Source organism: Mobula hypostoma, chromosome 18 (assembly GCF_963921235.1).
Source record: "Mobula hypostoma chromosome 18, sMobHyp1.1, whole genome shotgun sequence".
Taxonomy (NCBI): Eukaryota; Metazoa; Chordata; class Chondrichthyes; order Myliobatiformes; family Myliobatidae; genus Mobula; species Mobula hypostoma.
The window spans coordinates 2656915-2683913 of NC_086114.1; the positions used below are offsets into that span (position 1 = coordinate 2656915).

A 26999-nucleotide genomic window follows, 5' to 3' on the forward strand; every position below is an offset into this window, starting at 1 on the left:
ACATGTGGTATTTATGCACATTTTCTTCCATATCCAAACTTTAACCTCTAACTTTGGACTATATAATTCCTTATTCTTTGTAATTGTTGAATATTGTTGTTTTCGTTGCATGTCACTCTCTGAGTAACACACCACAGAAAATTTCTAATATATGTAAATATATACGGCGAATTCCCACCTCCCAAATGACAAAGCACTGTGTAAAATAAAATGGAGCAACACTCCTGCTGAGTTACTGTGCCCAATGAGACAAACATGCCTGGTTACTGAGGGGCATGGTGTAGGAGCTGGAGGTAGTTACCAAGGATGGCACAGTAAGTGTTTCACCAAGTCAACAGTCAAGAATTTGGGGCACTCTGCATGGAATCTCGAGCAGTGTGAGCCAAAGGGGAGAGCTGGGGGTCTGGTTGGGGATGGTGTGGGGGCAGAGACGGAGAGATAGAAGAGGGAAGTTCAGAGTAACAAACACAAAATGCTGGAGGGACTCAGCAGGTCAGGCAACATCTTTGGAGAACAATGAACAGTTGACACTTTGGACTGAGATCCTTCATTTGGACAGGCAGCAGAGATCACGGGGGCGGGGGCGGGTTGTGAAGCACTCAGAGACAGTCTCACTGAACTCCCATCGAAGAGAAGATTTAAACTTCTTCAGAGTAGACATACCTCGAAGAGGCTTTGCAGTTAAGTAGCAAATCATAAACATAAAAGATTCTGCAGATGCTGGAAATCCAGAGTAACACACACAAAATGCTGGAGGTATTCCACAGGTCAGTAGGCATCTGTGGAGGGAAATCACCAGCTGACGTTTTGGGCTGAGGGACTTCATCGAGACTGGAATGGAAGGTGCAGGAACTAGAATAAGATGGGAGGGAGAGCACAAGCTGGAGGTGATAGAGAAATCTATGTGGGGATGGGGGGGGGAAGTTAGGTGGCTGTGGGGATTGAAGGGAATAATGTGAGATGCTAAGAGAGGTCAGGTAGAAGAGGCAAAGAGCTGAAGAAGGAAGGGACTAGAATCTGTGCCTCGGGAACTGCTCACTGCCCGGTAAAGGCTGCCTCCGGAGAAGTGTGTGCTCACACCCTGCCACACATCCGGACTAAGCAGACTCGATAGGCTGAATGGTTAATTCTGCTCCTATCCCTTATGGAAATCCCAGATGAGCCAGCTGAGATTTGAAGTGATATAGTTAGCCACCGTGTGAGGTTCAGCCAACTCCACAATTGGACCTGACACATCAAACCTGCATATCCATCCACTTTGGATTCTCAAAGAAATTGATTCACACTGATCACAAAACTGAGGCATCAATGCAAGTCAGAGCCTGTCAACCTCGAGCCTTCTCACCAACTACCAGGCACAACCCAGGAGACTGACGGAATAACTTTTCACTTGCCGGCAGCTCCAAATGTTTTCAATAGGTTCAACACGATCCAGGACCAAGCAGCTTGCTGGATTAGCACGCTGTTAATGACCCTAAAGAACAAGCTAAAGATTACCTTAGACAATCAGACATCAGACTGTAAGACTCAGGAGCAGATTTAGGCCATTTGGCCCATTGATTCAATCTGCCATTCCATCATTATTTCTGTCAAGCCCATTCTCCTGCCTTCTCCCCTTTGACACTGTGACCAATCAATAAACTATCAACCTCCGCTTTAAATGCACCCAATAACTTGGCATCCACAGCCATCTGTGGCAACAAATTCCACAGGCTCACCACCATCTGGTTAAAGAAATTTGTCCTCATCTCAGTTTTAAATGGATGTCTCTCTATTCTGAGGCTATGACCTCTGGTCCAAGAATTCTCCACCATAGGAAAGATCCTCTCCACATCCACTCTTTTGAGGCCTTTCAATGTTCAAAAGTTCAAGTTCAAATTTATCGTCATTCATCCATACACATGTATACAGCTAAATGAAACATCCTTCCTGTAGGGTCAATGTGCAAAGCCCAATATATATAGTCACACATAGCACAAGTCCCTGAAGAGCGACAGGTTGGGCCGGCTGGTGGCGCAATGACATCGGTGCTGGACCTGGGAGCGGTTCCCGGGCTGGGCTCCCGAGTACGCTTTCCATCCGTGCTGGGTTGAGTGTCGAGATCACAACTCGACCTTGTAAAATAAAAGGGAAGAATACTGCGAAAATGTCTGTGTGAGGAGTGACGGGCCACACAGTCTCTCTGTCTCGCTCCGCGCCTGGTAAAGGCCATGAAAAAGACATCATCACGGACGCAGGCACACACACGCACGCAGCAACACGCAAAAAAAAGTGACAGGTTGACATAAAGTGTGGGGTGCATGTTTATGTAAAACAGCATAATGTTACTGACAGTATTATGATAAAAGAAGCAGTTGTATAAATATGTGAAATATATGTACTGTATATGTCACATGTACATTGAAACAAACAGTGAAATGCGACGTTTGCATCAACGACCAACACGGTCCAAAGATGTGCTTATGGCAGCCTGCAAGTGTTGCCATGCTCTTACTGACAACATAACATTCCCAGAACTTACTAACCCTAACCTGTACGTCTTCCGGATGCAGGAGGAAATAGGAGCACCTGGAAGAAACTGTTGTAGGGGAAAGAATAATGAAGGCTAGTAACTGGTAAACAGGGATGTGGATTGTGCTAATGTGGTAACAGGGAACCACAGACAAAGCCTAGAAGTAGAGACATGGAATGCAGCAGCAACAGCACCTGAGTTTCAGGAACTGACTGTGTTATAGCATGCATTCATTGTTGTAAAGGACAAGCAGATTAAGCGTTAGACCTGTGGACACTCATTTTATCCTGTAATCAGGACCCAGTCCATTACTTAACTATTGACGTGTAGTTTTAAAGGTAATCTCACCGATGGAGAATGTCAAAGTTCTACTAGATTCATGCTGGGGGAGATTAGCTCTGACTGGTTTCCTGGTGTGCAGCAGTTTTTAATAAATCATCCGTTATTTCAAACACCAGCTCTGCGTAGTGCAGTCATGGCTCTGTGGTTAAATAACTGCTCCAGTGATAACACCACAGCTGCTGACCGAATCAAGGGTGGTAATGAACGAGGCGGAGTGGTGCCACAATAACCTCTAACTCAATGTCAGCAAAAACAAAGAGCTGATTATTGAGTTCAGGAGAAAGAAATGGCAGGTCCATGAGCCATCAGGTGATCAGAGGTGGAGAGGGTCTGCAAATTTGAATTCTTCGCTGTTATTTCAGAGGATCTGTCCTGGGCCCAGCACACAAGTGCGATTACGATGAATGCACAGCATCACCTCTACTTACTTAGAAGTTTACAAAGATTTGGCATGACATCTGAAACTTTGACAGCTTCTATAGATGTCTGGTGGAGAGTGTACTTTTCAACAAGAGTACAAAAAGTTGGCACGTCAGCGTAGCGGTAAGCATGATGTGTCACAATGGGGGGTGCTGGGAGTGGACCCAAATGCAAGACACAGACACTGAAGTACTAGGAACCGGACTAGGATGCGGGACCTGGACAAGAAACAGGGAAACCGGACAAGGAACTAGGAACTAGGAGCCTGGGCTTGGACCCCGAGCCTGAGACTGGACAAGGACCCAGAACCTGGGTCTTGCCTCGGGCTCGGGCCCTAGAACCAGGCAAGGACATGACATGACTGCAGGACTGGAGGGTGGAGCTTGGAGACAGGCTTGGGGTCTTGAGGCTTGAGCTTGGGGTCTTGGTCTTGAGGCTTGAGGCTGGGGTCTTGGGTCTTGGGTACTTTGAGGCTTGAGTATGGACTCCAAGCCAAAGACTGTGCAAGGACCCAGAACCTGGGACTCGACTCGGGCTCAGACTCCAGAACTAGGCGAGGATAAGACCAGGCTACAGGCTTGGGTGAGGAACAGGACATGGCTTGGGTGAGGAACTCCTGGGTAGGGCAAGATACAAGGACAGGTAAAGGCACATGGACAGGACTCAGATAGGACTGGACTAGGCATGGGCTGGATGAGGGCCTTCAGAAGCGCGGAGCCTTGGACTAGAAGAGACAGGAGCATGGAACACAGAGCCGGGACCCCTCCTTAGGAACAGAACGTAGGGCTGGGACTCATACACATGACACAGAGCCGGGACCCCTCCTTGGGAACAGGACGTAGGGCCGGGACTCATACACAGAACACTGAACATGAAGAGACAGATTCCAACACTAGGTGGTAGCAAATGACCAGACCCACCTAGCGAAGGCATGGACACAGAGATAGTTCCCAACACTAGGTAGCGGCAAATGGCCAGACCTACCTAGCGAAGGCATGGACACAGAGAGACAATTCCACACAACGAAAGACCATTCCTCTATCTTGACCTAACCAGGCTCCAGTCTTGCTCCGGCGGTAAAACTCCAGTGATACAGGCGGGGTATCCAGGCTGGGTCAGCAGGCAGAGAGTCAGGCGAGGGTGAAAAGACAGGGAGGGGAACAGGACAGTCCAGCAAGGAATCCCTGGTTTGCAGAGGTATTTATGTCTCAGCCCCAAAACGAGAAACATGTGCCCATAACAGAAACTGGGGAAAACCAGAAACCCCGGAACAAGGAACAATGGACCGGACTGTGATCCGGAACATGGACTTTACAGGCCGGACCATGACCTGATGCCATCAAAGCTTGGGGTGTTCCGGATTTCGGAGTTCGATACTGACACCATTCTGTAAGGAACGCAAGGGTTTTTCCCAGGTGTTCCAGTTTCCTCCCCAGTCCAAAAACATACGTTAATGTGCGTTGTAAAGAGTCCTGTGACTAGATTAATGTTAATCAGGGTTTCTGGGGCGGTGTGGCTCAAGGGCATACCAGGTGCTGTATTGCCAAATAAATATTTATACGTAATATTTAAATTTAAATTCTTTACATGTGTGGTGTAGAGTATGTTGATGCGTCATAGCCTGGTATGGAAGCAGCGATGCCCTGGAATGGAAAAGCCGACAACAAGTAGTAGATATGGTCCAGTCCATCACAGGTAAAGCCTTCCCTTCCACTGAGCACAGCTACATTCAGCATTGCCACAAGAAAGCAGCATCCATCATTGAGAACTCTCAGCATCCAGGCCACGCTCTCTTCTTGTTGCTGCCATTAGGAAGAAGGGACAGGACTCTCAGGACTCGCACGGCCAGATCAGGAACATTTATTACCCCTGAACCATCAGGCTCATGAACTAGACAGGATAACTTCACTCACCCCAACTCTGAACTGTCCTCACAACTAATGGACTCACTTTCAAAGACTCTTCATCTCATGTTCTCGATATCTATGCTTATTTATTTAATATTAACATTATTTTACTTCCTTTTGTACTTTCAGTTTGTTGTCCTTGCACAATGGTTGTTTGTCAGTCCTGTTGGGTGTGGTCTTTATTTGATTCTATTGTGTTTCTTTGTATTATTCTGAATTGCCCACAAGAAAATACATCTCAGCATAATATATGGTGACATATATGTTCTTTGATAATAAATTTACTTTGAACTTTGGACTCTCACAGTCACATGGAGAGCTTACAAACTGCTTACAGACAGTGGTGGGAACCAATCCTTGGTGACTGATGCTATAAAGCGTTATGCTAACTGCTACTCTACACTAATAATGTGTTGGTCGGAATGCTTATTCCCACTGAAACACGGTGGTTTCAGTGAGCACCATCTACACAATGCACTGCAGTCGCTCACTCCGGCTGTTCCAACAGCATCTCCCAAACCTGCAAACTTCATCACCAAACAAGCGAAAGGTGGAGCAGAAGCGAGGGAATACACCTCCTGCAGGCTCCCCTCCCAGTCACTGGCTCTGGATCCTGGAATTCCCTCCTTGGCAGTATTCAGCACCGGGGCCTCAGCAGTTTAAGACGCTGGTCCAGTTACGGATGGGTAATAGACACCTGCCTACAGTAAAGAAAAGAATACTGCAGACTCCCGAAAGGAAGGATGACTGAATTCAGTCAGGAATTAATTTAAACAAGGAACTTATGGACAGAAAAAAACTGAGGGATGTGCTCTGTCATTGCTGATTATCTGGATTCTGAAACTCACTCATTCCTCAACCATACTTTATTTTACTTGTATATGAGGAGAACTGCATGGCCCCTGTCACCAACATTGTTCTGAAGCTTTGTTTTATTTTAAAAATTTTTATTTATTCATTTACTAGATGTATGTGTCACCAGCTAAGCCAGCATTTATTGCCCATCCCTAGTTGCCCTTGGGGAGGTGGTGATGAGCTGCCTTCTTGAACCACTGCAGTCCCTGAGGTGTAGGTACACCCACAGTGCTGTTAGGGAAGGGATTCCATCATTTTGACCCAGTGACAATGAAGGAACAGAGATATGTTTCCAAGTCAGGATGGTGAGTGATTTGGAGGAGGATTTCCATGTGGTGGTGTTCCCAGGTATCTGCCGTTCTCATCCTTCTACAGAGCAGTGGCCATGGGTCTGGAAGGTGCTGCCTCAGGAACTTTGGTGTGTTGTTGCAGTGCAGTACACGCCAAGTAGACAGTACACACTGCTGCAACTGCAGTTTGAAGTCTGAACAGAGAAATGTTATCTTTATACATAATTGACTAGCAGTTGCGGATTAGATTAGATTAGAGTAGATTAGATTCAATTTTATTGTCTCTGTGCTGAGTACAGATACAAAGCCCATGAAATGCATTTAGCATCTAACCAGAAATGCAGAGAATAGTGTTATTTACAAAATAACTGCGAATAAAAAGTAAGTGCTACAGCACACAAATATAAAAGTACTGAGACAGTACAATATAGGTGCAATACTGCTTAGCGCAGTGAGGAGAGGTTCAGCAGTGTCACAGCCTCAGGGAAGAAGCTCTTCCTGTGCCCGGTGATGCGGGAGCGGAGGCTCCTGTAGCGCCTACCGGATGGGAGGAGAGTAAAAAGTCCATGGTTAGGGTGAGATGCATCCTTGATGATGCTTTTCGCCCTGCCCAGGCAGCGTTTATGGTAGATGTTCTCAATGGTGGGCAATTGGGTGCCGATAATCTGCTGGGCAGTTTTCACCACATGCTGGAGTGCTATGCGGTCCGATATGAGATAATTGCCATACCACACTGAGATGCAGTTGGTGAGTATGCTCTCAATGGTACAGCGGTAAAAGTCCGTCAGTATCCTGGGACAGAGGTGAGCTTTCTTGATGCTCCGCAGGAAATAAAGGCACTATTGTGCCTTTTTGATCAGGATGGAGGAGTTCAGGGACCAAGTGAGATCCTTGGAAATGTGGACACCAAGGAATTTGAAGCTTTATACACACTCCACTACAGCTTCGTTGATCATTTGGTAAACTGTGTATGCTTGAAATCCTTATTTACAACAACAATCACCATTCAAAATACAAGTGAATGGTTAAAAGTCAATCGAAACTACAAGATGATACTTTGAAGTCTGTAAAACAATTGTCCCTTAGGGTTGTGCGTGCCTTGGATCTCCAGAAGCATGCCGACAGTGCTTTTCAAAGACCTTTCTTGCCAGGGCTGTCTGCACTCTATCCTTGCCTGGATATTATGTTAACACTTGACTTAACACAACTTCCACAGCTCTGATAATCCTCCTGCCTACTTCCATGTCCCACTTCTGCTGAAATGCTCTAAAGACATTCAGGTTAATAAGTTACTAGGTCACATGGGTGCAATGGGGTAGCACAGGCAAATTGGGATAGAAGGGCCTGTTACTGTCCATATCTCTAAATAAATAAATAAACAAACAAACAAATAAATAAATATATCTACGTCACTGTTGAGTAATTCACTTTAATACAATGTTAGGGTAATCTCTTTGGTTAACTGTTTTGATAACTTCAGTCCATAAAAACCTGATATTCCCAACAATCCTATGTCACCATTACAGCTAATGGCTTTCTTTATAAGTTATGTGTGGTACTTCTGGATATCGATAGAGGAACTGAATGGGGATGAACCTCACCCTCCTGACCACAGATACTGATAACACTATGCAACACTTCTGCTGGGACAGGCTTCCCTTATTTCACGAAATTATCTAATTTTGGCCTCAGTAAGATGACTTACTTTTCAGTAACACATTGATATGAAATGACTCACTTCCTTTATGTTTAACAGGGCTGATTTGGAGGTATGAAGACAATAGGAGAGGAAGATGATTTCTCCAAGAATGGCACTCTGACTGGTTTGAATTCTAGTTTTGTAGCAATGACAAAACAAAATTCAGTCCAAATACTCATGGTTTTCATGAGCTGATTTTAAAAGTAAGTGGATTAGGCCATATATTACATTCAGCCAAAAAAATTGTTGCTGGTCCCTGCCACCTCAACAAAGACTTCACAGTACGATCTGTTGCTTCAGACATGATCGAGGAGGAAGTATTAAAAGGGGAAGTATTAACATGGTATTACTCATCAGGGAAATTGTTTGCAATGATCATAAGATATAGGAGCAGAATAATGCCATTTAGCCCCTCGAGTCTGCTCTGCCATTTCATCAAGGATGATCCATTTTCCCTCTCTGCCCTAAACTCCTCCCATTCTCCTGTATCGCTTCGCGCCTTGACTAATCAAGAATCTATCAAACTCTGCCTTATGTATACCCAATGTTCTAGCCTCCACAGTGGCCTGCGGCAATGAATTCCACAGATTCATCACTCTCTGGCTAAAGAAATTCCTCCTCTTCTCCATACTAAATACATGTCCCTCTACTCTGAGGTTGTGTCCTCTGGTCTTGGACTCCCCTAACATAGGAAACCTCCTCTCCACATCTACTCTGTCAAGGCCTTTGAACATTTGATAAGTTTCAATGAGGTCACCTCTCATCTTTTGAATTCCAGTGAGTCGAAGTCCAGAGCTATCAAACATAACTCTTATGACAAACTTTTCAATCCTAGAATTAATTTTGTGAATCTCTTTTGAACCCTCTCCAATGTCAGCACATCCTTTCTTTGATAAGGGGCCCCAAAACAGCTTACAATTCTCAAGGTGTGGCCTCTCCAGCGCCCATATTGGCTCAACATTACATCCTTGCTTTTATATTGCTTATAGTGGATATACTGAAGGACTCATCTTCTGAGGCAATATGGATAGAAATGAGGAATTAAAAAAAAGATGATGGGATTATATGATGGACCTTTTAATAGCCAGAAGGATTTAGAGGAGCAAATTTGTAGAGAAATCACAGACTATTGCAAAAAAACATAAGGTTGTGATAGTATTTCATTTTAATTCCCCACATATTGACTGGGACTCCCATACTGTAAAAGAACTAGATGGGATAGAGTTTGTCAAATGTGCTCAGGTAAGTTTTCTTTATCAAAATATAGAGTCCCACCTAGAGAGAGTGTGATACTAGATCTCTTATTCGGGAACACGACAGGGCAGGTGACAGAAGTGTGCACAGGGGAACACTTTGGATCTAGTGATTATAATTCTATTAGTTTCAAGATAATTATGGAGAAGGATGGGTCTGATCCTCAGGTTAAGATTCTAATTTGGAGAAAGGCCATCAGAAATGCATCAGAAAAGATCTGGCAAGTGTGAACTGGGACAGGCTGTTTCCTGCAAAGATGTACTTGGTAAGTTCAGACCTTCAGAAGTGGACTATTGAGAGTACTGAATCTGTATGTTCCTGTTAGAATAAAGGCAAGACTGACAAATTTATGGAATCTTATTTATCAAGGGACACTGAAGCCCTAGCTAAGAAAAAGAAGGAGGTACTGTATATATAAGGCCTAGGCAGTTAGGATCAAATGAAGCAATTGAGATGTGTAAGAAATGGAACAGAACACTTAAGAAAGTTATCATCGGGGCTAAAGGGGGATACGAGGTTGCTCTAGCAGACAAGGTGAGGAGAATCCCAAGGGCTTCTATAACTATGTTAGGAGCAAAAGTATAGTATGGGACAAAATTGGTCCTCGAAGATTATCATGGAATTCAGAACAGAGATAACTTAAGAGATACAATTTCCAGAAACACCAAGACAGTTGCTTTACAGAAGTAATAAAGAAAATTAGGCTCCAAAATTGATTGATTAGCTATCAAGCAGTACAGCTCAGAAACATATATTTCAGCCCATCTGGACCATGATGATCTTGTCACTTGCACCCAAATATAGCCCCTCAAATACCTCCCATTCATGTACCCATTCAAACTTCTCTGAAATGTTCCACAACCAAATGTCTACTACTTTAGCTGTCAGCTTGTTCCACACTCTGACAACCCCCTGAGTGAAGAAGTCCCCTCAGATACTTCTGAAGTATTTCACCTTTTACCCTAACCTATGGCTTCTTATTCTATTCTCATCCAACCTGAGGGGAAAAAGCCTGCTTGGATTTATCCTGTCGATATTTCAGAAATATTGCAAAGGTACATTTGTTTCTGTCACATAACGATACTGAAAAATGAATTCCTACCTTTATATTGAATAGATTAGATTACTGCAATGCACTTGTTACTGGCCTTCCTAAGCAATTGATTGACATATAGTTTTCACACGTCTTCTTCGCATCCACACTCGCAGCACCCAAAACGACCGTTAATCAGGCACTGATTGAGTAACAGCTATGATGGTGCTAAATGGCAACTTCTTTGAGCTCATCTGCAGACACAGCTTAATTTAAATGTCTCTTTTTTTGCCTTTTCAAGTGGATGGTGTTCTGTCCGTGCATTCAAACTGCAGTTCTTTACGGTGAAGGTATCCACTCCCAGGGCTCACTGACCGGCCATGTTTTGGTAGCTCAGAAGAGGAGCACTGCTCCGGGGTGCTGAGGCTTTGCAGCCCAGTGGACAAGCTGATTCTTAGCCAGTGTCAAGGGAGAAAATCTAATATCGTGAACAGCGGATCAGCAGTCAGAAGTTTCTGTACTTGGCAAATATCTCTCTTTCTCTCTCTCCCTCTCTCTTAGTTGAATGCAGGTAGCTTGACTAGGCAGAAGACAAGATCATCATGGTCTAGAGAATGGTCAAGTTGAAGAGAATCCAGTGGGCTTCTATAACTATGTTAAGAGCAAAAGGATAGCATAGGACAAAATTGGTCCTCTTGAAGATCAGCATGGAGTTCAGAACAGAGTTAACTTTCAGATAGAAACCCCAGAAACACTGACAGGTGACCTTTAGAGAAGTAATAAAGAAAATTAAAATTGTTCTGCTTATAAAACATAGAAGAACACAAGGAAAATTTACAAGGATGTTGCCAGGTCTGGAAGACCTGAGTTATAAGGAAAGATTGAACAGGTTAGGACTCCATTCCTTAGAACGTAGAAGACTAAGAGGAGATTTGATAGAGGTTTACTAAATTATGAGGGTTATACATAAGGTAACTGCAAGCAGGTTTTTTCCCACTGAAGTTGGTTGGGACTAAAACTAGATGTTATGGGTTAAGGATGAAAGGTGAAAAGTTTAGGTGAACAAATGGGGAAACTTCTTCACTCAGAGGGTCATGAGAATGAGAAATGAACTGCCAGTGCAAGTGGACCATGCGAGCTTGACTTCAATGCTTAAGCAAAGTTTGGATAAATACATGGATAGTAGGGGTATGTAAGGTTATGGTCCCGGTACAGATTGATGGGAGTTGGCAGTTTAAATGGTTCAGCACGAACTAGATGGGCCAAGCGGCCTGTACTTCTCTATAACTCTATAAGACCTCTACTCTTTGTGATTTTTATAAATGACCTGGATGAGGAAGTGGAGGAATGGATTAGAAAATTTGCTGATGACACAAAGGTTGGGGTTGTTGTGGATAGTGTGGAGGGCTGTCGGAGTTTACAGCGGGACATTGATAGGATGCAAAACTGGGCTGAGAAGTGGGCAGATGGAGTTCAACCTAGATAAGTGTGAGGTGTTTCATTATGGTTGGTCAAATATGATGACAGAATATAGTATTAATGGTAAGACTCTTGGCAGCGTGGAGGATCAGAGGGATCATGGGGACCGAGTCCACAGGACACTCAAGGCTGCTGTGCAGTTTGACTCTGTGGTTAAGAAAGCATACGGTGCATTGGCCTTCATCAATTGTAGGATTGAGATTAGGAGCCGAGAGGTAAGGTTGCAGCTATATAGGACCCTGGTCAGACCCCACTTGGAATACTGTGATCAGTTCTGGGCGCCTCACTACAGGAAGGATGTGGAAACCATCAAAAGGGTGCAAAGGCGTTTTACAAGGATGTTGCCTGGATTGCGAGCATGTCTTATAAGAACAGGTTGAGTGAACTCGGGCTTTTTTCCTTGGAGCGATGGAGGATGAGAGGTGCCCTGATAGAGGTGTATAAGATGATAAGAGGCATTGATCGTGTGGATAGTCAGAGGCATTTTCCCAGGGTTGAAATAGCTAGCACGAGAGGGCACAGCTTTAAGGTGCTTGGAAGTAGGTACAGAGGAGATGTCAGAGATAAGTCTTTTACGCAGAGAGTGATGAGTGCGTGGAATGGGCTGCTGGCCACAATGGTGGAAGCGAATACAATAGGGTCTTTTAAGAGACTCCTGGACAGGTACATGGAGCTTAGAAAAATAGAGGGCTATGGGTAACTCTATGTAATTTCTAAGTAAGTACATGTTCGGCACAGCTTTGTGGACTGAAGGGCCTGTATTGTGCTGTAGGTTTTCTATGTTTCTATGATAAATTGTCTTAAATAAATAACTATATTGTCTACAGTGTTTAATTTAACATGAAACATTTTCTGAATAACAGCTGTGCATTACAGCTCTCACATCAGCTAAGTGCCTTGTTTTAGACTCTAAGAGTTCCTTAATAAATAAACAATTTTTCTTAAAATTTGATGAAAAGGATAGACTTATTTCTTTTGAGCAACACACACAAAATGCTGGTGGAATTCAGCAGTTCAGGCAGCATCTTTGCAGAGGAATAAGCAGTCAATGCTTCAGGCTGAAACCATTCATCGGGACGGAAAGGAAGGGGGAAGAAGGCTGGGGGTGGGGAAGGAGAACAAGCTGGCAGGTGATAAATGAGACCAGGTGAGTGGACCATGGGAGGAAAGGAAGGAGGAAGGAAACTTGAGGGAGGAGATGGTGTGGTGAGGAGAAGAGAAGAGCTGAGAGGGGAAAAAGAAAGAAGTGGAATGGGGAGAATTACCAGAAGTTACTGAAATCTTTATTCGTGCCATCAAGTTGGAGGCAACCAGACTGCTGTGATAGTTGTACTGGAGTCTCAGTCCAGACAAACCAACGCTTTTCACACATTGATACTCTCCACATCTCCTCAACACAGAAATGTGCCCCTCAGCCCACCACATCCATCCCAGCCATCAAATATCTACCTGCTTTAACCCCTTCCATCAGAATCTGATCTGTAGCCTACAACATCTTGGCAATTCAGCTGCTAATGCTGACACATTAATATGAAAGTGTCTGGCTTCACTACTCCTCAGGCAGCACATTCCAGCTTCCAACCATCCCCAGAACCCTACTGAGACTCTTTCTTCTTCTGGTCAAAGGCAGTAAGTCAGACCAGTGTTACCGCCATCCAAGGGACTCCACTTTCAGCTGGCAAGATAACTAAGGACAATGGGGGCCTTCAGTTCTGAACCCAGCAACATACACTAATCAGAGGGGAGGAGAAGATGGCGGAGCGACGCAGCGCGCGTGGCCGCTCTGAAATGATATCGTATTTGTAAGTAGGTACCGTGCCCAATCCTGATTTGATGTGGCAGCCGTAAGAAGCACAGAGGAACATCTGGAGAAACTTCTGAAATGCCTGCTTCGCTGCCACTGCTACTGTGCGATCAAGAATCTCCGGAGGGGAAGGCCCCAAATCCTCGGCTTTGCGTATTGCCTGTTGCCGGGGCCGGGGTCGAAGCGCTCGGCAGAGATGGTGCTCGGTGTCGGAGGGCTGGTTGGAGGCTCGAAGTTTTTGGACAGACTCAAGAGTCGGCTGTGGTCGGGTGCTGCATCGGCAAGTTTGCGGTGCTAGAAGCTCATGGCAGGGAGAGTTTTTTTCTTTCCTTCTACCATCTGTGTGAGATGATGGGACTTTCGAGAGACTTTGAGACTTTTTTTTTACCGTGCCCATGGTCTGTTCTTTATCAAATTACGGTATTGCTTTGCACTGTTGTAATTATATGTTATAATTATGTGGTTTTTGTCAGTTTTTTAGTCTTGGTTTGTCTTGTGTTTCAGTGATATCATTCTGGAGGAACATTGTATCATTTCTTAATGTATGCATTACTAAATGACAATAAAAGAGCGTGTCCTCATAATCTACAAACCCCATTTCCAGAAAAGTCGGGATATTTTCCAAAATGCAATAAAAACAAAAATCTGTGATATGTTAATTCACGTGAACCTTTATTTAACTGACAAAAGTACAAAGAAAAGATTTTCAATAGTTTTACTGACCAACTTAATTGTATTTTGTAAATATATACAAATTTAGAATTTGATGGCTGCAACACACTCAACAAAAGTTGGGACAGAGTTAAAATAAGATTGAAAAGTGCACAGAATATTCAAGTAACACCAGTTTGGAAGACTCCACATTAAGCAGGCTAATTGGTAGCAGGTGAGGTATCATGACTGGGTATAAAAGTAGCGTCCATCAAAGGCTCAGTCTTTGCAAGCAAGGATGGGTTGTGGCTCACCCCTTTGTGCCAAAATTCGTCAGAGGATTGCTAGTCAGTTCAAAAGGAACATTTCTCAACGCAAGATTGCAGAGAATTTAGGTCTTTCAACATCTACAGTACATAATATTGTGAAAAGATTCAGAGAATTCAGAGACACCTCAGTGCGTAAAGGGCAAGGTCGGAAACCACTGTTGAATGCGCTTAATCTTCGAGCCCTCAGGCGGCACTGCCTAAGAAACCGTCATGCTACTGTGACAATTATAGCCACCTGGGCTCGGGAGTACTTTGGAAAATCATTGTCACTCAACACAGTCCGTCGCTGCATCCAGAAATGCAACTTGAAACTGTATTACGCAAGGAGGAAACCATACATCAACTCTATGCAAAAACGCCGGCGAGTTCTCTGGGCCCAAGCTCATCTCAGATGGACCGAAAGACTGTGGAACCATGTGCTGTGGTCAGATGAGTCCACACTTCAGCTAGTTTTCGGAAAAAACGGGTGTTGAGTTCTCCGTGCCAAAGATGGAAACGACCATCCAGATTGTTATCAGCGAAAGGTGCAAAAGCCAGCCTCTGTGATGGTATGGGGGTGCATCAGTGCCCACGGCATGGGTGAGTTGCATGAATGTGAAGGTACCATTGACTCTGAGGCAATATTAGGATTTCAGAGAGACATATGTTGCCATCAAGGCGACGTCTCTTCCCGGGACGTCTATGCTTATTTCAGCAGGACAATGCCAGACCACATAGTCATAGTCATAGTAAGAAGAAGAATATCTTTATTGTCATTGTTGTGGAGCAATGAAACACAGTTTAGCAGCTCAATGACAAAGAATACATACATATTCCTAGTCATAGTCATACTTTATTGATCCCGGGGGGAAATTGGTTTTCGTTACAGTTGCACCATAAATAATAAATAGTAATAGAACCATAAATAGTTAAATAGTAATATGTAAATTATGCCTGTAAATTATGAAATAAGTCCAGGACCAGCCTATCGGTTCAAGGTGTCTGACCCTCCCAGGGAGGAGTTGTAAAGTTTGATGGCCACAGGCAGGAATGACTTCCTATGACGCTCTGTGCTGCATCTCGGAAGAATGAGTCTCTGGCTGAATGTACTCCTGTGCCCAACCAGTACATTATGTAGTGGATGGGAGACATTGTCCAAGATGACATGCAACTTAGACAGCATCCTCTTTTCAGACACCACTGTCAGAGAGTCCAGTTCCATCCCCACAACATCACTGGCCTTACGAATGAGTTTGTTGATTCTGTTAGTGTCTGTTACCCTCAGCCTGCTGCCCCAGCACACAACAGCAAACATGATAGCACTGGCCACCACAGACTCATAGAACATCCTCAGCATCGTCCGGCAGATGTTAAAGGACCTCAGTCTCCTCAGGAAATAGAGACAGCTCTGACCCTTCTTGTAGACAGCCTCAGTGTTCTTTGACCAATCCAGTTTATTGTCAATTTGTATCCCCAGGTATTTGTAATCCTCCACCATGTCCACACTGACCCCCTGGATGGAAACAGGGGTCACCGGCACCTTAGCTCTCCTCAGGTCTACCACCAGCTCCTTAGTCTTTTTCATATTAAGCTGCAGATAATTCTGCTCACACCATGTGACAAAGTTTCCTACCGTAGCCCTGTACTCAGCCTCATCTCCCTTGCTGATGCATCCAACTATGGCAGAGTCATCCGAAAACTTCTGAAGATGACAAGACTCTGTGCAGTAGTTGATGTCCGAGGTGTAAATGGTGAAGAGAAAGGGAGACAAGACAGTCCCCTGTGGAGCCCCAGTGCTGCTGATCACTCTGTCGGACACACAGTGTTGCAAGCACACGTACTGTGGTCTACCAGTCAAGTAACCAAGAATCCATGATACCAGGGAAGCATCCACTTGCATCGCTGCCAGCTTCTCCCCCAGCAGAGCAGGGCGGATGGTGTTGAACGCACTGGAGAAGTCAAAAGACATGACCCTCACCGTGCTCGCTGGCTTGTCCAGGTGGGCTTAGACACGGTTCAGCAGGTAGATGATGGCATCCTCAACTCCTAGTCGGGGCTGGTAGGCGAACTGGAGGGGATCTAAGTGTGGCCTGACCATAGGCCGGAGCAGCTCCAGAACAAGTCTCTCCAGGGTCTTCATGATGTGGGAGGTCAATGCCACCGGTCTGTAGTCATTGAGGCCACTGGGGCGCGGCATCTTCGGTACAGGGACGAGGCAAGGCGTCTTCCACAGCACAGGAACCCTCCAAAGCCTCAGGCTCAGGTTGAATACATGGCGAAGTTCTCCACATAGCTGAGGGGCATTCTGCACGGGCCACAATAGCGTGGCTTTGTAGACACAGAGCGCGTGTGCTTGACTGGCCTGCTGCCAGTCCAGATCTATCTTCTATTGAAAATGTATGGCGCATCATGAAGAGGAGAATCAGACAACGGAGACCACGGACTGTTGAGCAGCTGAAGTCTTATATCAAGCAAGAATGGACAAAATTTCCAATTGCATATCTACTACAATTAGTATCCTCAGTTCCAAAACGATTAAAAAGTGTTATTAAAAGGAAAGGTGATGTAACACAATGGTAAACATGTCTCTGTCCCAACTTTTGTTGAGTGTGTTGCAGCCATCAAATTCTAAATTTGTGTATGTTTACAAAATACAATTAAGTTGGTCAGTAAAACTATTGAAAATCTTTTCTTTGTACTTCTGTCAGTTAAATAAAGGTTCACGTGAATTAACATATCACAGATTTTTGTTTTTATTGCATTTTGGAAAATATCCCAATTTTTCTGGAGATGAGGTTTGTGAAAAAAAACTATCCCAATGGTTGTACATCGCAGTTCCCAAATTATACCTCATTGCCTGGATGGATATGTGGGAGCAGGAGGTCCTCAGATCTGTGCCGGGATTGTTGAATCAGAATCAGAATCAGCTTTATTATCACTGGCATGTGTCGTGAAATTTGTTAACTTAGCAGCAGCGGTTTAATGCAATACATAAGATAGAAGGAAAAAAAAAGTAAAAATAAATAAATAATAAATCAATTACAGCATATGTATATTGAATAGATTAAAAATTGTGCAAAAACAGAAATAATATACATTTAAAAAAGTGAGATAGTGCTTACGGATTCGATGTCCATTTAGGAATTGGATGGCAGTGGGGGAAGAAGCTGTTCCTGAATCGTTGAGTGTGTGCCTTCAGGCTTCTGTACCTCCTGCCTGATGGTAACAGTGAGAAAAGGGCATGTCCTGGGTGCTGGGGGTCCTTAATAATGGACGCCTTTCTGAGACACTGCTCCTTGAAGATGTCCTGGGTACTTTGTAAGCTGGTACCCAAGATGGAGCTGACTAAATTTACAATCCTTTGCAACTTCTTTCGGTCCTGTGCAGTAGCCCCACCCCGCCATACCAGACAGTGATGCAGCCTGTCAGAATGCTCTCCACAGTACATCTATAGAAGCTTTTGTTGACATACCAAATCTCTTCAAACTCCTAATGAAGTACAGTCGCTGTCTTGCCTTCTTTATAGCTGCATCAATATGCTGGGACCAGGTTAGGTCCTCAGAGATCTTGACACCCAGGAACTTCAAACTGCTCACTCTCTCCACTTCTGATCCCTCTATGAGGATTGGTATGTGTTCCTTCGTCTTACCCTTCCTGAAGTCTACAATCAGCTCTTTTGACTTATAACCACTCTATTAGTTGGTATATCCTGCTCCTGTACACCCTTTCATTTCCATTTGAGATTCTACCAACAATGGTTGTATCATCAGCAAATCTACAGATGGTGTTTAAGCTATGACTAGCCACACAATCATGGGCAGTTGAGCAGTCAAGTATCATGGAGAGTACAAAGTGTACTGAACTAGAACCCTGAACCCAACCTCATCAAACAGACATGAAGAGTATTAAATGTAGCAGGCATTTTCCAATTACTTTGATCTGTCGGTAAGGCAAGGTAATGCTGCGGCTCTATAAAACTTAGTTAGACCATATTTGGAACATTGCATTCAATTCTGATCACCTCAGTGTAGGAAGGATGAAGGATGTGGAAGCTTTAGTGAGGATGCAAAGGAGGTTTACCAGGATGCTGCCTGGACAAGAGAGCAAATCTTAGGAAGATAGGTTGAGCGGGCTTGGGCTTTGCTCTTTGGGGCAAAGGGGGATGAGTGGTGACTTGATCAAGGTGTACAAAATAAGAGGCAGAGATCAAATGGACAGCCAGAGGCTTTTTCCCAGGGTGGAAATTGCTGACATGAGGGGGCATTATTTTATGGTTATTGGAGGAAAGTACAGTGAGGATGTGAGAGGTAGGATTTTTATGCAGAGAGTAGTGGGAGCATGGAATGCCCTGCCAGGGGTGGAGGTAGAGGCAGGTACATTAGAAACATTTAAGAGACTCTTAGGAAGGCACATGGATGATAGAGAAATGGAGGGCCGTGTAGGAGGGAAAGGTTAAATTGAGCTTTGGTTGGTTGAAAGATCTGCACAACATTGTGGGCTGATGGGCCTGTAGTGTGCGTGAATGTTCTTTGTTACATCACTCCACAAATGTTAGATAGAGCTATAGGGAATGTAGGCGATTTTCTCATCTTGTTAACCAAAGAGAATTAGAAAATTAAAACCATCCATCTGCCTGAGCTGCTCTTTCCAATCTCTGCACTTCCTCTAGTCCAGAAAACCATTTGTTCTCACTCAGTGCTCCATTTTTGACCCTATTCCAAGTTCTCATTCTCCCTTCATCATCTGTGATCTCATCAATAGACAATAGACAATAGGTGCAGGAGTAGGCCATTCAGTCTTCGAGCCAGCACCGCCATTCACTGTGATCATGGCTGACCATCCACAATCAGTATCCAGTTCCTGCCTTATCCCCATAACCTTTGATTCCGCTATCTTTAAGAGCTCTATCTATCTCTTTCTTGAAAGCATCCAGAGACTTGGCCTCCACAGTCTTCTGGAGCAGAGCATTCCATATATCCACCACTCTCTGGGTGAAAAAGTTTTTCCTCAACTCCGTTCTAAATGGCCGACCCCTTATTCTTAAACTGTGGCCTCTGGTTCCGGACTCACCCATCAGCGGGAACATGTTTCCTGCCTCTAGCATGTCCAATCCCTTAATAATCTTATGTGTTTCAATAAGATCCCCTCTCAGCCTTCTAAATTCCAGAGTATACAAGCCCAGTCGCTCCAATCTTTCGACATATGACAGTCCCGCCATCCCGGGAATTAACCTTGTGAACCTACGCTGCACTCCCTCAATAGCAAGAATGTCCTTCCTCAAATTTGGAGACCAAAATTGCACACAGTACTCCAGGTGTGGTCTCACCAGGGTCCTGTACAGCTGCAGAAGGACCCCTTTGCTCTTATACTTAATTCCCCTTGTTATGAAAGCCAGCATGCCATTAGCTTTCTTCACTGTCTGCTGTACTTGCATGCTTGCTTTCAGTGACTGATGTACAAGAACACCTAGATCTTGTTGTGCTTCCCCTATTCCTAACTTGACTCCATTTAGATAATAATCTGCCTTCCCGTTCTTACCACCAAAGTGGATAACCTCACATTTATCCACATTAAAGTGCATCTGCCCACTCACCCAGCCTGTCCAAGTCACCCTGCATTCTCTTAACATCCTTCTCACATTTCACACTGCCACCCAGCTTTGTGTCATCGGCAAATTTGCTCATGTTACTTTTAATTTCCTCATCTAAATCATAAATATATATTGTAAACAGCTGCGGTCCCAGCACTGAACCCTGCGGTACCCCACTAGTCACTGCCTGCCATTCCAAAAGGAACCCATTAATCGCTACTCTTTGTTTTCTGTCAGCCAGCCAATTTTCAATCCATGTCAGTACTCTGCCCCCAATACCATGTGCCCTAATTTTGCCCACTAATCGCCCATGTGGGACTTTATCAAAGGCTTTCTGAAAGTCCAGGTACACTACATCCACTGGCTCTCCCTTGTCTATTTTCATAGTTACATCCTCAAAAAATTCCAGAAGATTAGTCAAGCACGATTTCCCCTTCGTAAATCCATGCTGACTCGGACCAATCCTGTTACTGCTATCCAGATGTGTCATAATTTCATCTTTTATAATTGACTCCAGCATCTTTCCCACCACCGACGTCAGGCTAACTGGTCTATAATTCCCTGTTTTCTCTCTTCCTCCCTTCTTGAAGAGAGGGACAACATTAGCCACCCTCCAATCCACAGGAACTGATCCTGAATCTATAGAACATTGGAAAATGATTACCAATGCGTCCACGATTTCTAAAGCCATCTCCTTAAGTACCCTGGGATGCAGACCATCAGGTCCCGGGGACTTATCAGCCTTCAGACCCAACAGCCTATCCAACACCATTTCCTGCCTAATATAAATTTCCTTCAATTCATCCATTACTCTAGGTCCTTTGGCCACTATTACATCTGGGAGATTGTTTGTGTCTTCCCTAGTGAAGACAGATCCAAAGTACCTGTTCAACTCGTCTGCCATTTCCTTGTTCCCCATAATAAATTCACCCGCTTTTGTCTTCAAGGGCCCAATTTTGGTCTTAACTATTTTTTTCCTTTTCACATACCTAAAGGAGCTTTTTACTATCCTCCTTTATATTCTTGGCTAGTTTATCTTCGTACCTCATTTTTTCTCTGTCTATTGCCTTTTTAGTTATCTTCTGTTGCTCTTTAAAAGTTTCCCAATCCTCCGGCTTCCCACTCATCTTTGCTGTCCATTACTTATACTGTCCATTACTTCCCTTGTCAGCCACGGCCTCCCCTTACTCCCCTTAGGATCTTTCTTCCTCTTTGGAACGAACTGATCCTGCACCTTCCGCATTATTCCAGAAACACTTGCCATTGCTGTTCCACTGTCATCCCTGCTAGGGTATTGTTCCGTTGAACTTTGGCCGGCTCCTCCCTCATAGCACCATAGTTCCCTTTGTTCAACTGTAATACTGACACTTCCGAGTTTCCCTTCTCCCTCTCAAATTGTAGATTAAAACTTATCATATTACGGTCACTACCTCCTAATGGCTCCTTTACCTCCAGGTCCCTGATCAAATCCAGTTCATTGCACAACACTAAATCCAGAATTGTGTTCTCTCTGGTAGGCTCCAGTACAAGCTGTTCTAAGAATCCATCTCGGAGGGACTCCACAAACTCCCTTTCTTGGGGTCCAGTACCAACATGATTCCTCCAGTCTACCTGCATGTTGAAGTCCCCCATAACAACTGTAGCATTACCTCTGCAACATGCCAATTTTAACTCTTGATTCAACTTACACCCTACATCCAAACTACTGTTTGGGGGCCTGTAGATAACTCCCATTAGGGTCTTTCTACCCTTAGAATTTCTCAGTTCTATCCATACTGACTCTACGTCTCCTGATTCTATGTCCCCCCTCGCAAGGGACTGAATATCATTCCTCACCAACAGAGCCACCCCATCCCCTCTGCCCATCAGTCTGTCCGTTCGATAGGACGCATACCCTTGAATATTTATTTCCCAGGCCCTGTCCACTTGAAGCCATGTCTCTGTTATTCCCACAACATCATACTTACCAATTTCCAACTGAGCCTCAAGCTCATCCACTTTATTTCTTATACTTCGTGCATTCATATACAATACTTTTAATTCATTACTCCCCTCACCTCCCATATCAATTCCTATTTCACTTGGCCATACTGTACGATCCCTTCTTGAGCTTTCTGCTCTGTTGATTCTGCTGTCTTTCTTAACTTTTCGTATTCTCACTTTCCCTTTATCTCCATCCTTAAGTTTCCAGTTCGTCCCCCCCTCCACTACTTAGTTTAAACACACCTGTGTTGCAGAGGCAAACCTGCCTGCCAGAATGCTTGTGCCCCGCTTATTAAGGTGCAACCCGTCCCTCTTGTACAATTTATCCTTACCCCGAAACATACCCCAGTGGTCCAAGAATGTAAATCCTTGCTTCCTGCACCAGTTCCTCAGCCACACATTCAGATCCATTATCTCCCTGTTCTTGGCCACTCCAGCACGGGGAACTGGAAGCAAACCGGAGATAACCACCCTGGAAGTCCTGCTTTTCAGCCTTCTTCCGAGATATCTGAGGGCACGCTGTAGAATGTCTTTCCTCTTTTTCCCCCACGTCATTTGTGCCGACATGCACCGCCACTTCCGGATGTTCACCTTCACTCTTGAGGATTCCCTGCAATCGGTCCGTGACATCCTGGATCCTGGCACCAGGGAGGCAACACACCATTGCCTGTTGCCACAGAAACCCCTTTCTGTACCTTGGTCTTTCTATATGGCATTTCTTCGATAATTTCCCATCCTCGAATTCAGCCAGCCTTGGTCTGACTATCTGATGTTTCTTCATGAACGCTCCGGTCCTAGTGTTTAACTAACCTTGGTCTGACTACCTGGCATTTCTTTAATAATGCTCCCATCCTCAAATTCAGCCAACCTTGGTCTGACTACCTGATGTTCCTTCATTAAACTGCTACCTTTCCAATACACTCTTCTCATTTCACAACTTTAAAACTAGAACCTTTCGTCAAATATCTGGTTCTCTTCCTGGGCTATCAATATTGGAATTGGTTTTCTATTCTCCCAAGAAACAGTGAAACACTTATCTTGTATAATGTCCATTATGGGTCAGACTATTACATAGTGTATTGAGCTAGAGTAAGGTAAAACAATAACAATGCGGAATAGAATGTAAAAGCTACCAAAAGACAGCAGTGCAGGATCATAAAGTGCAAGATCATAACAAGTAGATTGTGAGGCCAAGAGTAATCTTATTGTACAAGAGGTCCGTCCAATAGTCTGATAACAATGGAATAGAAAATGTCCTTGAGCCTAATGACATGTGTTTTCAGTTTTCTGCTCAGTCAGAGAGGGGGGAAGAGACAATGTTCGGAGTGGATAGGGGCTTTGATTATGCTGGCTGCTTTACTGAACCAGCAAGGTCTATAGACAGAGCCCGCAGAGGGAAGGCTAGTTCTTGTGTTGTGCAGAGCTGTGTTCACAACCCTCTGTAGTTTCCTGCATTCGTGTGCAGAGCAGTTGTCATACCAAGCCACGATACATCCACACAAGAATGATTTTTGTGTACATTTATAAATATTGGTAAGAGATGATGGGGATATGAAAAATTTCTTTAGCTTCCTGGAGAAGTAGATGTGGTGATTAAGTTATTTGTCTTGACATCAACATGGTTGGATCAGGACAGACCATTGTTGATGTTTGCTCCTCAGAAATTATGAGTTCTTCTCTCATTTTACCTCAGGTTTCCGGGAAATATCTTTGTTCTGTTCTGCATTAGAGACCCCCTATTAATCCAAATTGTCATTAGATAGCCCTTGACCCTTACTAATGCCCCTTAGTTTTCCTTTTCATAAGTCCAATTATTCTACTCCTAATGTGGTTTGTCACCAGTGAGGGACTAAACATCACATGTCGGGATGTTCCTGGGTTCAACATCTGGTCCAAGCACCAGGAAGTCACACACGTCAGGATGTTCCTGGATACAACATCTGACTCAATCAGAACAACTGAAGCTCTCTGGTTATTCATTTCTGACATTTTTTCCTCATGACCAACTGAAAAGTGAACACTTCCTAATTATATTTTTACATGAGTGTCAGAATATTGACCATGTGATTGGGATTCCTTGCAGAATTACTCACATTGTGAATCACAAATACACTACAATAAAACTAATTATCTTTGGATGGGTTAGTGTGTCAGATTGTCTGGGTGGCAAGTCAATTCCTTCACTGCCTTGAGCATTAAGTGACGTGTCATGCTCTGTGGTCCTTGCAGATATTCAAGAGGGATACGCCTGAACAGAAGCTTCGGCAGATGTTGCAGCTCTCTGCCAAGTTTCATTTCTGCTTGAAGTTTTGCTGCAACAGAACAAAGCTGGGCATGTAAAACTCTACCATTTCACACAGCGAAGAGATGGATCCTGCAATGCTGTAACCCTGAGCTAAAATTATGGATAGTTCTCCTGTTTCTCCCACATAGAAACAGGTTAATGTAAGAAAAACTTGTACAGAAAATCAAGCTACATCAACTGAATTGATGAGCAAGCCCTCTTTTTCCCAAAATCTAAAGAGTATTACTGGTTTAAACTTAGTGGCCACTTTATTATAACCATATAACCATATAATAATTACAGCACGGAAACAGGCCATCTCAGTCCTTCTAGTCCGTGCTGAATGCCTACTGTCACCTAGTCCCACCAACCTGCACTCAGCCCATAACCCTCCATTCCTTTCCTGTCCATATAGCTATCCAATTTTACTTTAAATGACAAAATCGAACCTGCCTCTACAACTTCTACTAGAAGCTCGTTCCACACAGCTACCACTCTCTGAGTAAGGTACGCCTGTATACCTGTTTGCTAATGCAAATATCTAATCAACCAATCAAATGGCAGCAACTCAATGTATAAAAGCATGCAGACATGGTCAAAAGGTTCAGTTGTTGTTCAGACCAAACATCAGAATGGGAAAGAAATGTGATTTATGTGATGTTGACCGTGGAATGATTGTTCATGCCAGATGGGGTGGTTTGAGTATCTCAGAAACTTTGATCTCTTGGGATTTTCACACTCAACAGTCTCTAGAGTTTACAAACAAGAATCATCCAGTAAACAGCAGTTTTGTTGGTGAAACATCTTGTCAATGAGAGAGGTCAGAGGGAAATGCCAGAATGGTCCACGCTGGCAGGCAGGCGGCAGTAAATCCAATAACCACACGTTACAACACTGCTGTGCAGAAGAGCATCTCCGAATGAACAACATGTGAAACCTTGAAGTGGATGGTCTACAGCAGTTTCCACTCCTGTACTGTACCTACTAAAGTGGCCAGTGAATGTATACAACAGCCACAGACATCAGGACTGTAGAAAGGAGAGCACAACACAACTTCCAAATGAGGACCAAGGTCTGCAACGCTGGTGCCCTTACAGACTACAGAGAGGGCAGTGGGTGAAAACTCACAAACTTTTCCCCATTTAGAGTCTTGCTTTATTCTCTTGAACTCTGGTAGGGCACATTTGAACTGTTTCAAGTTCAAGTTTATTCTCATTCAACTGTACACAATAATACAGCTAAATGAAACAACGTTCCTCTAGCATCAATGTACCAAACAGTACATTGTAATCTATATCACATACAGCACATCAAATAATATGAACAAAATAATATTAAGAGTTTAAAAGATCTGTAGATGTACAAGTTGAGATAAAGTGCATATATGACATATAGTAGAACAATTCACACCAGGGTGCGTGAAAAGAGCTGCTTTTTAATCAGGGTAGAGATTAAGACTTTGAAGGCAGAGAGGGAATGGCAGGGGTCGGGGTGGTGAAGATGCAGACACACCCAGCCTTGAGTCACCAGGCAAGGACATTTGATTCCAAACAATTGGTTTATTGACCATTACAGAATGTCTCTCTGGCACTTTCTGCTCCCTGCCATCTCCCTTCCCCTTTTCCTGACCATGATTCCCCTCTCCTAGCCCCTTCCCATGCTCAGTGAATAACAGAGACCCATATCAGGACTAGGCTTATCATCATTCACATTTTTGTTTTTGTGGCAGCAATACAGTGCAATACATAAAATTATGACAGTACTGTACAAATGTCTAAGGCACCCTAGTTATAGAAATATGCCTAAGACTTTAGCACAGTACTGTAAGAGTAAATTAGGTCACTCGGCCCTTCAGACCTTCCTTGCCATTCCATCATAGTGGATTTATTTTCCCTTTCAACCTCAGTCTTCTGTCTTCTCCCCGTAGCTTTTGACACCATGACTAACCAAGAAGCTGCTAACCTCCACTTTAAATATACTCAGTGAGTTGACCTCCATAGCCATCTGTGGCAATGAGTTCCACAGATCCACCATTCTCTGGCTAAAGACATTCCTTTTCATTTCCATTCTAAATGGACGTTCTTCTGGCTTGAGGCTGAGCCATCTGGCCCTCAACTCAGCCACTATAGGAAGCATCCTCTCCATATCCACCCTATCATTTGATAGGTTTCAATGAGATTCCCCCTTGTTCTTCTAAACTCTAGTGAGTACGGGCCCAGAACCATCAATGCTCCTCATACGTTAACCCTTCCATTCCTGAAATCATTCTCATGAAACTCCTCTGGCCCCTCTCGAATGCCAGCACATCTTTTCTTAGATAAGTGGCCCAAAACTGCTCACAATACTCCAAGTGTGATCTGACCAAAGCCTCAGCATCACATTCTTTCTCATTCAGCATTAAACAACGGTATAATACTACTAGTACTGTCATACTGTAGATAATGTGTACTGTGTAGAAATATATTTAAAACTTGTTTGAGTTTTTTAATGTATTTAATATTGTAATGTGATAAAATAGAACCTGTATAATCCCAGAGTGCTTCGCCTTAGGCTAAGTGTGTATGTGGCAGGAGGCATGTAATGTCCTG

General features: G+C 43.9%; 1 protein-coding gene across 2 annotated transcripts in view; it reads right to left on the reverse strand.

Moving 5' to 3' along the window:
* The window catches only part of rassf4a (Ras association domain family member 4a), a 327866-nt gene that overhangs the window by 126463 nt on the left and 174404 nt on the right, over positions 1 to 26999 (reverse strand). The window lies entirely within an intron of this gene.